The sequence below is a fragment of the Gossypium hirsutum genome, chromosome A01, assembly GCF_007990345.1.
Source record: "Gossypium hirsutum isolate 1008001.06 chromosome A01, Gossypium_hirsutum_v2.1, whole genome shotgun sequence".
NCBI classification, from domain to species: domain Eukaryota; kingdom Viridiplantae; phylum Streptophyta; class Magnoliopsida; order Malvales; family Malvaceae; genus Gossypium; species Gossypium hirsutum.
The window spans coordinates 34,927,292-34,939,651 of record NC_053424.1 but is presented as its reverse complement, the minus strand read 5'-3'; the positions used below and the strand labels follow the sequence as shown (position 1 = coordinate 34,939,651).

Here is a 12,360-nt window from a genome sequence, read left to right as displayed (position 1 = left end):
GTAAACTCGTATTATTACTATAACTCAAACTATTTATTAAATGTATATTGAATTTATAGTTATGGAATAATTAAGATAAGGTAAGTATTATATTTGAAATTAAATATGAGTATGTGTGAAAATTAATTTGTATATGAATTAAGATAGTAGATTTTTTAATTGATTGAGTACTGAAAACTTTTGTGGAAATGAAATTGAAATTGGAAAAGTAAAATAATATCCTATTAACTTGTCGGACTAGATTTGATACAAATGGCATGCCATTGGATTTGTGATGTGATGAGGAGGTTTGTAGTTTAGCTAAAAAGATGTTTCTGTTATTATATATTCGGTTTATCTGAAAAGGCATTTAATGCCTTATTGGTGTGTTATGGAGGATTTATAATATTTTGGGTGTGTTTGGGCTGGATATTCTGGTGTGTTTGGGTGGAATCCGTGTATCTTCCAGAGTCCGAGCCTTGTTAATAGGGTAAATAATTTAAATGAAATTTTGAAAATGTGATTAATTATGTTGGCACTATTGAAAAGTATGAGAAAGAATGTATGAGTTAAATTATGAATTGAGTTAGTATGTGAAAAATGAAATATGAATTTAAGAGTTATGAAGTAATATAATTATATATAATTAGTTTAAATGATTATAAAGTTTATGGTTGGTGTTTGTAATTTATTAATGTTAAATAGTTTTGATTTATAGTAAGACCATTGAGTATGAAATACTCACTGTACGGTTGTTTCCGTGCGTAGGTCATTAGAGTTTCGGATCCGGTCCAGCATCCAAATCAAACCCGCCTGAATCCAACAAGAAAATTTTGGTGATGTATTTCTTCCTTTTGTTAAGTGGCATGTACTAGGTAGTTGAATATGAATTATGTATATACATTTAGGTTAAATGATTTTGGTTGTATATAAATGATTATAATATTTTGGATTATGAATATGATATAAAGTTATAAAATGGTAAATTTGGTATTAAATAATTGAAATGAAATACAAGTTATTAATTATACATATATACTAATATGTTATATTGTTTAAACTAAGGTATTAAATTATTATTTTGATAAAAATTGGATGTATTTAGTATACCTAATCATTGGTTAGAGTATTGATATTGGATTGTTTTGGGTTTGAATTTTGCAGGGGTTTTATGTAAAAATAAGCAAAAATGCTATCGAAATTTTTATAAAAAAATTACAAAAAATTTCCGGAGAATTCGAACAAGTTCCGTTTCACTTTTAATTTATGTTTTGGCTTAGAGCGTCTATTATTGGGACTTAACTATTACATTATACTATGAATGCTATTTTATTTGTGAATTATTTTGTAAGTTGTCTGATATGTTTGGTAATGTCTCGTAACCCTATTCTGGCGACGGTTTGGGGTTAAGGGGTGTTACACTAACTATTGATACTTGTTATCCTCTTGGATAACTTTCACCGTTGCAAGTTTCGGGCGATATGTGAATCTTTCAATGGGCCAATGATTGGAGTTTAATGTCATGTTTTCAATTATTTCATACGCATCCTCATACGTTCTATTTTTGAGGGCTCCTACTGTTGCTCCGTCTAGTCCTGATCTTGCATTTGCATCCATTCAGGGAATTTATGGTGTGGGCAGTTTTGAATAAACTTTTTGAAGTGCTCCCATGACTCATTAAAACTTTCCTCTTCCATCTATCTAAAGATAACAATCTCTCTTCTTAGTTGAACTGCTTTATTAATAGGGAAGAACTTTTGCAAGAACTTTCTATCAAGCTCATCCCGTGTCATGATAGACCTTGGAGCCTACGAATCTAACCAAGAAAAGATGTTATCAATAAAAGAAAAGGGGAATTCAAAGATGAATAGCGTCGTCAGTGACCCTGTTATTGTAACATCCCAATTTTAGCTAAATCAGAACAGTGGTTTTGAAACCAAAAATTGAATGTCAAAAAATTATTTTAATATTTTTTTTGGTGTTTGCAATATATTATTTGATATGTGTGAAAATTTCGCGAGCTAATTTTGTTGTTTGAATAGTCAATTTGAGAAAAAGAACTAAATCGCATAAAATGTAAAAGTTTCATTCTATTTGTTAAAGGTGTTTAACTGCTATGATTTATTAAACCAAAGGTATTTATGATGATATTATACCATTGGTATTGTAAGTGGGAAATTATGGCCATCCATTATAAGTTTTTATATGTTTATAACCAAGGGTATTATAGTAAATTAGTTATTAATTGATGATTTAGAGAAACAAAAGAAAAATGCTTTCATATTCTTCTTCATTCCACCAAAAATAGAGCTTGAGAAAGCCATTAAACAAGCTTGAGCATTTGGCACATTCCTAGCTTAATTAAGGTACGATTTTAGCTCAGTTTTTGATGATTTCTATGTTTTTGTAATCGTTGCAACTCAATCTAGCTAGCCCATACCTTAGATTTTGAAAATGTTGAATATTTTGAGAGTTTCCATTGTTGAACCTATGAGTTATTTGATGTTTTAAGATGAAATATGAAAGATTGATGATAGATTTTACTGTTTTGTAAAGTGATTTTTGACAAAAATGTCAAATATGGATTAAATTGTGAAATGTACAAATTGAGGGGTTTAAATATGAAATAAATGAAAGTTATAGGCTTCTAGGGACCTATAGGTAATTCGGCTAAGCATGAGTTAAATTGAATTGTGTGAATTTTGTGTATTTGTGAAATAGGGACTAAATCGATAAAATGTGAAAATTTAGGGGCTAATATGCAAAAATGCCGAAATGTTTATTTTTTGGACTAAATTGAATGAGTAGAAGATTAAATGAGTTAATTTGAATACATTTAGATCAAGAAAGCAGGAATCTGGAATTAGATCGGGGGAAAGGCAAGGTTATCGAGTAATTGACTCATTTCACTGTTTTCATACTCGAGGTAAGTTCGTATAATTGAAGTTAAATGTGTACCTATCTACTTTGATGGATGAAATTGAGATATTAATTATTCTATTGAATAAATGTCGATATATTAAATGAAAAGTACGAATTGAGGAAGGCAAGTTGCCGTATAAGACCATAGCCTGGCTATGGCAATCAAATAATAAGACCATAACCAGGTTATGACATACGAATGAAAGACCATGGCATCGGAAAATTGATGAAATTGTATCGTGAGCATTTGTAAAACGGAGTGGTTTAATAAGAGTATTGATGAGAAATAAAAATGTATTTGTATAGATAACAACTATTCAAGTATCGAGTTCATAAAGTTGTGAACTTATGAATTAAGATATGGATAAGCTTTATGTTAATTTATGAATTGATGCTTTAAATGATAAGGATATTGTCCAACTTAAGTTGTTAATGAATGCTGTAATTATTTCATGTTCACATACGAACTTACTAAGCTATAAAGCTTACTTTGTGTTATTTGTCTATGTTTTATAGTTCTACGAAACTAGCTCGGATCTGAGAATCGTCAGAGACTTCATCGCACTATCGAACATCTATTTTGGTACTTTTGAAGCGATGTATATATGGTATATGGCATGTATAGGCTTGAGTCATTTTGGGCATGTTTGATGAACATGTATTTGGCCATTTGTGTTGGCATAAGTTGATGAACTTGATGATGTTTATGAATATGCAAATAATTCTACTCTTAATGTTAAGTAATAGCCCTATGTTGAATGAAAGTGTTTATGTATGTTTGAATTGGTTTAGTTAAATGAAATATATATGTGAATTATGCTTAGTAAAGCAAGTTAAATTGTTTGGTATTTGATTGAGTAAATGGTATAGAAATGGGTATTAAATTTAGTTGAAATGGATAATGTATGATTATATGTTGGTTGGTGAACTTTGGCTGCATATTTGTGACTTAAAATGTTACCATATGAACTTGTGTAGGTATGTGTAAAAAGGGTGGCAATTTGGCTTTGAAAATGGCTTATTTTTGTCCCAACGGGTAAAGACACGGGTGTGTGTCTCAGCTGTGCGCAACACACGATTAGGTTACACGACCATGTGCCCCTTGGTGTTAAATTAAATTGAATTTAGTATGCTCCACACAACCTCACACACGGGCGTGTGATTGGCCGTGTGGCACAAGTCAGTATACCCCTCTAAAAGGCACACGGTCTAGCACAAGTGCGTGTGACTTGGCCTTGTTGTATAAGTTAGTATACCCTACAGGTTTGGCATGGCCTAGTACGCGGCTTGGAACACGGGTGTGTATGGCCACTTCAAAGGGCACACGGGCTTGTGGTCGGCCATGTGACCCAAGTCAGTATGTATGCCCTGTTTTCACATGGTCTGGGACACGAGCGTGTCTAGAGCTGTGTGAGGCACACAGCCTGTTCACACGGGCGTGTGACCCTTTTATGTTTGAAATTTTTTGTAAGTTTTTAAAATTTTCGTATGTTATTGGCTTAGTCCCGAACCACTTCTAAAGTTTGTTTAAGGCCTTGTAGGCCCTTATAAGGGACAATGTGTATATGATTGAATGGCATTTGAGTATGAATGCATAAATGTATGAATTATGTATGTTAAATGATGCTGATTGATCGGTAATACCTCGTAACCCTATTATGACTGTGAAAATAGGTGAGGGGTGTTACAATTATACTTAAAAGTATCAAACAGTTGGAGAAACCATTTTAAGTGTTAATTTGGATCCTTTATCATTGTGCCCCTAAGCTGCATATTATTCTTAATCATCTGAACCATTCCGGTTTAATCTCAAAATTATTTTCTGTAATAGCCGGCCTCGTTATGTTTTCCTAAACCATGTTCAAACTTGGTAATGTGTAATCCCTTAGGGTTCTTTCATTATGAGCCATGTGTAAGTTCACGTATAGCTGTGATGGTGCTGGTGGATCTCCTATGTATGGTGCTGGTGGATCTCCTAAGGCATTATCGTTAGCGTCGTCGAACAACAAATTTTTGTGTGCTATGTTGCCTTCAGTAGGTGGTGATGGATCTTACATCTACTATTGTTGCTGTTGCTGATATCTGCCAATAATTCTCTCTGGATCTGTGACTGCTTTAATAGGTGTTTCCCTACTACGTGTCATACACTAGACCCAGAAAGAGAAGATTATTAACAATAAAGAAAATAAAATTGTTTCCTAGTTATCCTTACTGAGTGCAAAAATTAAAATCAAACTAGTGACGTTGCCTCCCCGAAAACGGCACCAACAACTTGACTGCCTCTGGACGTACTAGCTCTAGAGTGTTAATACTACAGTGAAAGTTATATCAATGAGGTGATATCCACAAGTATACTGGTCCAGTTGTAATATAATTAAAACGGAGTGGGTGAGTACTCCGAAGATTGTACCTAAGGGAGTCTAGTACTAGGTCAATTTTAACCTAAACATCGAAATGTCTAATTAGTACTTTGATTTAGTTATAGTATGATCGTAAAAGAAAATGGAATTTTTAAGATTTTTATGATAATAAAATAATAGAACATAAGAAAATAAAATCAAATTTGATTAAGGGTAATTAGCTTGCTTTTGTAATCCCCATTAACTGTTACTTTGAGTTCCTCGTCAACCAATAGTTGCTATCCCAACATGATCTTTTTATCTTCCACTCAAATAACAAGTCAACAATGACTACTTATCTTCCGAGCTCGCAGTCCAGACCGGCTTGGGGTGAAAGTGTTCTGTAAACTCAAAATTATATAGGGTTTTTCTATATGTTTTTACCACATTTTTACTTAATTATTATGTTTATCTCAAGTAATTATTATTGAAATAAGTAAATTTTACTTAATTAGTAATTTTTGACATGAATTTGGAAAGTATGTGAAATTATGCTTAATTACATGTTTTTCATGCATATTTTGTATTAATTCATGTTAATTTTTTTAATGTATGTACTTTTCAATATGTTGGAGGTCCATTGGAGACATGATTTAAATAAATAAAAGATGGCCATGCATAAATTATCCATGTAGATGGTAAGACCATGTAATTTTGGGCATGGGGTTAACTACTTGACCCAATAAAGAAGGTGGTAAATGATGGACATGTCTGCTAAGTTAATAGACTGAAAAATCTATCCAACAAGGGGAATTAAAAGCCCAATTTCGGCACTTGATGTTGGCTGCCCAAAATATATTTTGGGATATTTAATTGAAGGTCCCTACAGTTGGAAAATAATTAGAATTCAGCCTAACAACTTCTTTGTTGAAACCGTCCACTTTATAGCTATTTTTAGTTTGAAATTCGAATTCAAATTGAGAAGATTTCATCATCCTTTTTCCTTGAAGCATGGCTGGCCACATGAGAGAGGGAAGGAAGGAAATTTAAACATACTTTTAATAAACTCAAACCCTTACCTTCACTTATAAATACCTTGCCATTCCTTACTTTTCCATCATCCCTCATTTCTCAACATTCCTCTCTCACTCACTCTAGTTTTCTCTCAATTCTTTTTCCTTTTTCCCTTGCATAGCTGTCCAACCCCTCTCCCTTCTTTAGCCTCAAAAGCTTTGTCAAAAGCACTATTTAGTTGGCTACCTTCTAGACCCTTAGCAAAAGAAGCTTCAATCAGAACGGAGGAGCGCTTCAGTCAAAATAGATCCAAAGGGCCACTGAATTGAGCAGAGTTGAGCACATCAGTCAGAATAGATCTAAAAGGCTACAAAACTGAGTCCATTATTTCCTCTTGATTATCTATTTTAACATGTTTGCTTTGAGTTTTATGTTTTGAAATCAACTATGAATTTTTAAATCGTATTTGTTGGGATAATTATATTAAGTTAATGATATTTATTTAATTCATGTTAACATGTTTTTTCTTTAGTCGATTATGTTTTGAATTAATATCATGATTCATTTCATTCATACGTGATTCGGTGCACTCAAATTGGTTGAGCAATCCTAACCAGATGATGACTAGTAGACGTATAATTGAAAAGTGCAATTTTTAGTTTAGGTCATTAAACCCTACTAAGTTAAGGTTCATAATATCTTTAGTTAGCTCTATTATCTTGCATGGTTTTTAGATTTATGTAATTAAACTGTTAAAAACGTAAATGTCCCTGTGACCTTACATAAATGCTAAGAAACCCTTAGTATAATATGATTAGTAGCATACATGTTTAACTAAGTAAAAGATATGAGAGGACTTACTTTGGTTTCCAAACCTTTAAGAGATTGAGTTGCCATGGAAGTAATTCTGAACATGTTAGCATGATGAAAGTAAGTTGATTTGATTAATATAATTATCCTAGCCCATTTAATGTTGATTGCTATTTTTACTAAAACCTTCATTCATACATTTAGGTAAATTGCATTTAGATTAGAAATTGCATTAGGGATCACTCTTGCATTTAATTAACTAATCATCACTATCCAAATTTGTTGAGTTTTTTTTTTACATCAAATTGCTAATTATAATTTTGCAACTAATTGTTTAAGCTTATACAGTCCTTGTAGAGACGATAACTCATTTTTACTTACTTATTACTTGAATGACTACGTACACTTGCGTGAGCTCATGAGAATTCGTTACAAGTTTTTGGCATTGTTGCTGGGGACTATTGCCTTAATCATTTTCTTTGTGGAATTATTTTTACAATTTGGTTTTTTATTTTATTCACTTTATATTTAATTTTTATCCAAATTTAATTGGGTTAAAAATAAATATAAAGCTTGAAGGAGAAAGTGGCTCAATTGTGCTAATAAAAGAAGACTGATCCAACAAGAGAAATGGCAGCCCGAAACCGTCCAACTAGTTGACCCAATCAGCTAAATTTTGCTTAAAATAATTAAAAATTTGAATTTTTATTTATTATGCTAACTTTTAGTATAAATAAAGTTCTTTTATCTCAATAATTGTTATGTTAGCTGAACTATCACATAATGTTACTCTTAATAAAGTTTGCAAATCATACTATAAAATTTTTAATTATTTAGAAGATCTAGACATGCATGAAATTTTAAGTCTCTAGAATTGGCTTAGTAATATCTTGAGGCGAAATCCTAATAAGCATGGAATTTTGAAAATGACTTAGCCAAACTTTTGTTTGGACTGATTGAACCTTTCAAGCCAACTTTAATGAATATTTATCCCTTGAAACCCAACTTTGAGATTATATGACCTAATTTTATTTGAACCTTTGCAATATTTAACCATCACTTCTCTCATAATTATCTTTAAATTGTCTCAAACACTAGACTCAGTGCTATTCAGAGTATTCTTTGAAATAAGTTTGGGGGAGTTGAAAAGAAGTATCAAATGCTCAAAAAATTGTAGTACATACAATAAAATGCTCGTGTTGAAAAAATGAGTTGGTGTACTGAAGGTACTTATTCCGAAGGTCCGATACAAGCTGAACCTAAGGTTTTTAGCTTAAAATTTTCTATCTTTAACCCAGCCACATTACAACCTATTTAAAAGAACTTTTGTTTTTGATTTTCATGCCGCCTACATTAGTGGAGAGAAATTGCTAAGTTCAATATATGAAGACATAAACTTGGTAGTTGTAGTTTGGTCTTAAATAAAGGGAATAAAAGTTAAGTGGTAAGAATTAGCATGTCTTTATTAAGAAAAAAATTAGTCTATTCTTGCTAGCATGATAACAATTGAGAATAATTCGAATAATATGTATACTTGAGTTGCATAATTTCAAAATTCTTGTTCTTAAGCATAATTTCACTAAACTCATAATTGTCAGGGAAATGTATTCTAAAGACATTTTTTAATAATGATCTCAAGCACTTCCTCTTTTTAATTTGTGCATTACTTGGGATGAGTAATGAATCAAGTTTGGGGGTGTAGAAACACAAAAATATATAGACTTTTTCAGTACCTTTTGAGCCCGAATTCATGCAGTTTTATAGTAAATTTGGTCAAAATTCACACTTTAATTATAAAATAATTAATTTTCACTTAAATTAATAACATATTGAAATTTAATTATAATAAATTTTCACAAATTTCCTTTATTTTACACAGTTTTGCACAAAAGGTGAAAATTAGCTCGGCAAACACCTCGAAAGGCTTGAACTGTTGGGGAATTTTTGAATAAAGTGAACCAAGAGTAAGGCTAAATATTTTTCCAACCAAGGACGGTCCAACTGATGATTATTTTATTCACTTTATATTTAGATTTTATCCAAAGTTAATTGGGTTAAAAATTAATATAAACCTAAAGGAGAATGTGGCCTAATTATGCTAATAAAAGAAGACTGATCCAACAAGAGAAATGGCAGCCAAAAACTGTCCAACAAGCTAACCCAATCAGCTGAATTTTTTTATTTTTATGCTTGCAAAACAGCCCTTGGAATTTTCCTCAACTCCATTCAAACCCCTCCACATTTTGTGCCTTTGAAAATTTGCCCCTAGCTTAAAATAACAAGTTTGAAATATTCAAACTTGCTTATTGTATGCCCGACCAAGGAGAACTGTGTGGCTGATAATTATTTTATATTTTTAACAGCCACTTCCACCTATAAATACCCCCTTTTTCTACTTCATTCAACTCAACTCACCTCTCATCTCACACATCTTTATCTCTTTCACTCATTTTCTTTCCTTTGTTCCCTATTTTTCCCTTCTATTTTCCTTTGCCAATTTCCATCTTGGAAAAGAGCCTTTCCTCCACATTTGGTAGTAGCATTGAAGTGCTTATAGAAGTCTCGATTCAACATAACGAGCAAAGAAGGAAAGAGCAAACTAGTTTGGCTTCGGAAAAACACTGGATTTGATTCTAGTTTCCTATCCTTTAACTTTCCTTCTTGTTGTTATGAACATGTCTATGAATATTTGTTATGTTGTTATTCTAAATTTAATTAACATGGCTTAAATTTAATTCATGTTAGGTTGATTGCATTTCGTCTACTTAAGTTATTAAAATCATGTTTGTGTTGTTATAGGTCTTGGTAAATTGTTTGATTAAGTAAAACCATGATTATATTATACTTGCATTATAATTGCAAGGTAACTAATGAATTAATTATTAATCTTATTGAAATTGTAATTAATTGACACAATACTTAATTAGTACATGTTTAATCTTCTAATGTAGCTGAGGTTAAATTAGCGACAATATTAAACGGTACATTAGCCTTGCATAACTTGCAAGATTATTGTGATTAAACTTTTTCAATGTAGGAATATATTGTTATTTCACTTCTTTTACTTGCTTATTAACATTGATTAATTGTATGAATTGGCATAGTAATATGTTCAAGAGATTAGTTAATTCAGTAAGTCTATATGTGCTATAGTTAACAAATTACCAAGTTGTCGTGAATTTATTCGTAACAACATGAACATTGTTTTAGTAATAATAAGTTAAGAAATGTAATTGATCTAACACAATTATGTCATATTGATTAAACTTATTTTTTAGAAACCATGCTTTGGAATTTTAACCTTTTAATTTTCTTAGTTAAAATCTAGTTTTATTAAATCATTTTCTTCAAAACAAAAAGATTTTCCTTCATCAAAGTGTTTTTAATTTCATTTCATAATATTTTTTTACACAGACCCTATGGGTACGATAACTCGACATTTTACTTATCACTTTATTACTTGATAACGATTGTTTACACTTGCACATTTCAATTGTTCCAAGTTTTTGGCGTTGTTGCCGAGGACTGTTTTAAATGACATTATTTGTGAAATTGTTACTTTTGCATTTTGGTCTATTTTTTAATTAAATTTTTTATTCCAATATTTTTATTGTGTTTGTTTCAAGTGTTTATGAGTATTGATCAAATTATTTACTTACTCCCCATAGACCCTAAAATTTAAATGACTTTCAGAAAAAGAAGAAGACAAGTAAATTACAGAAGAATTGAAGCGATGAATTTTGAAAATCAAAACCAAAATCAAGGAGGAGCATTCGCTTATAATACTCACAATTCGATTATTGTTTCCGATGACAGAAACTATGCCATTCGACAATATGCCATTCCTCTATTCAACGAGCTCAATTTGAGTATTGTGAGACCCAAAATTAAGGCATCGCAATTCGATCTAAAGCCAATCATGTTCCAAATGTTGCAAAATATGGGTCAATTTAGTGGGATGCCTACTGATGATCCCCTACTTCATCTTCAACTATTCATGGAAGTGAGTGACTCATTTAAACTAGTCGGGGTGGCTGAGGACTCTTAGATACTGAGATTATTTCTATACTTCTTAAGGGATAGAACACGAGCGTATGGTTGAACTCTCTACCGTCAGGTTCCATAACTACATGGCAAGAGTTGGTTGAACGTTTCTTAATGAAATACTTTTTTCCATCTCTGACTGTTAAGATCTGAAATGAAATCACTTCATTTTAGCAACCTGATGAAGAATCTTTATATGAGGCATGAGAGTAGTTCAAGGAGTTATTATGAAAGTGCCCTCATCATGGCATTTCTTACTGTGTTCAAATGGAGACTTTCTATATTGGTTTCAATATTCATACTAGACTAATGGTGGATGCTTCGGCAAATAGAGCCTTTCTTTCTAAGTCTTACAATGAAGCTTACGAGATTATTGAAAGAATATCCAATAATAACTATCATTGGCAATCAACCGAACAGCCTTAAGAACACGAGTATCAAGAATACATGAAGTTGATGCCCTTACTTCTTTGACATCCCAAGTATCCTATTTGTCTTCTATGCTTAAGAACATAACTGTTAATGGTTTCAATAGTAATCTGACAGGTCAATAGTCGAACCAGTTCGAGAATATTTCTTGTGAATACTGTGGAGATGGCCATTTCTTTGAAAATTGTCCATCGAATCAAGATTCAAAATATTACATGGGAAATTAGAATTGGAATGGTCTACAATCAAAGTCTTACACCTCTTCAAGGAAGAATTATCGAATTTCTCTATAGAGTAGTCAATGGGCAGACCATAGTGACTCTTTTATGCCATTTTAACCAAATTATCTGCCATAATATTCTCGAAAAGTGCAACAACCCCACCAACTGAATCTTTAAGTAATCTTGAGAATTTACTAAAGGTTACATAGCAAAGAATGATGAACTAATCCAAAACCAAGCAGCAACATTGAAGAATTTAGGAAACCAAGTGGGACAACTAGCCAATGAGCTTAGAAGCAGCCACTAAGGATTTGGCTAAGTGACATAGAAAATCCAAGAATTTCAGGCAAAGAACATTGCAAAGTAGTCACTTATCCAACTAGAAAGACATTGGAGCCCAAGGTGGTTGAGGTTCAAGATGAGCCTGTTGTAGCTCAAGTCAAAGAGGAATTTCAACCGATTGTTAAAACTCCTATTTCACAAAAGTTAGATTCAGTGGTCCTTGATGAGATAAACTCTAAAGCAGTTAGTTCTGATTATCTAACACCCTTGTCGGATGTAGAAAATTTTCCACAGAAGAGTTGTCTGGCTAAAGCTAAGAT

General features: G+C 31.9%; 2 non-coding genes across 2 annotated transcripts; one reads left to right on the top strand and one right to left on the bottom strand.

Moving 5' to 3' along the window:
* The first annotated feature begins 1,602 nt into the window (after positions 1-1,602).
* On the top strand, positions 1,603-1,708 carry LOC121207769 (small nucleolar RNA R71). Its single transcript, XR_005902881.1, has one exon. It is a non-coding gene; the product is annotated as a small nucleolar RNA R71 (small nucleolar RNA).
* Positions 1,709-11,252: 9,544 nt separating this feature from the next.
* On the bottom strand, positions 11,253-11,359 carry LOC121207496 (small nucleolar RNA R71). The gene has a single exon (XR_005902591.1). It is a non-coding gene; the product is annotated as a small nucleolar RNA R71 (small nucleolar RNA).
* Positions 11,360-12,360: the final 1,001 nt, after the last annotated feature.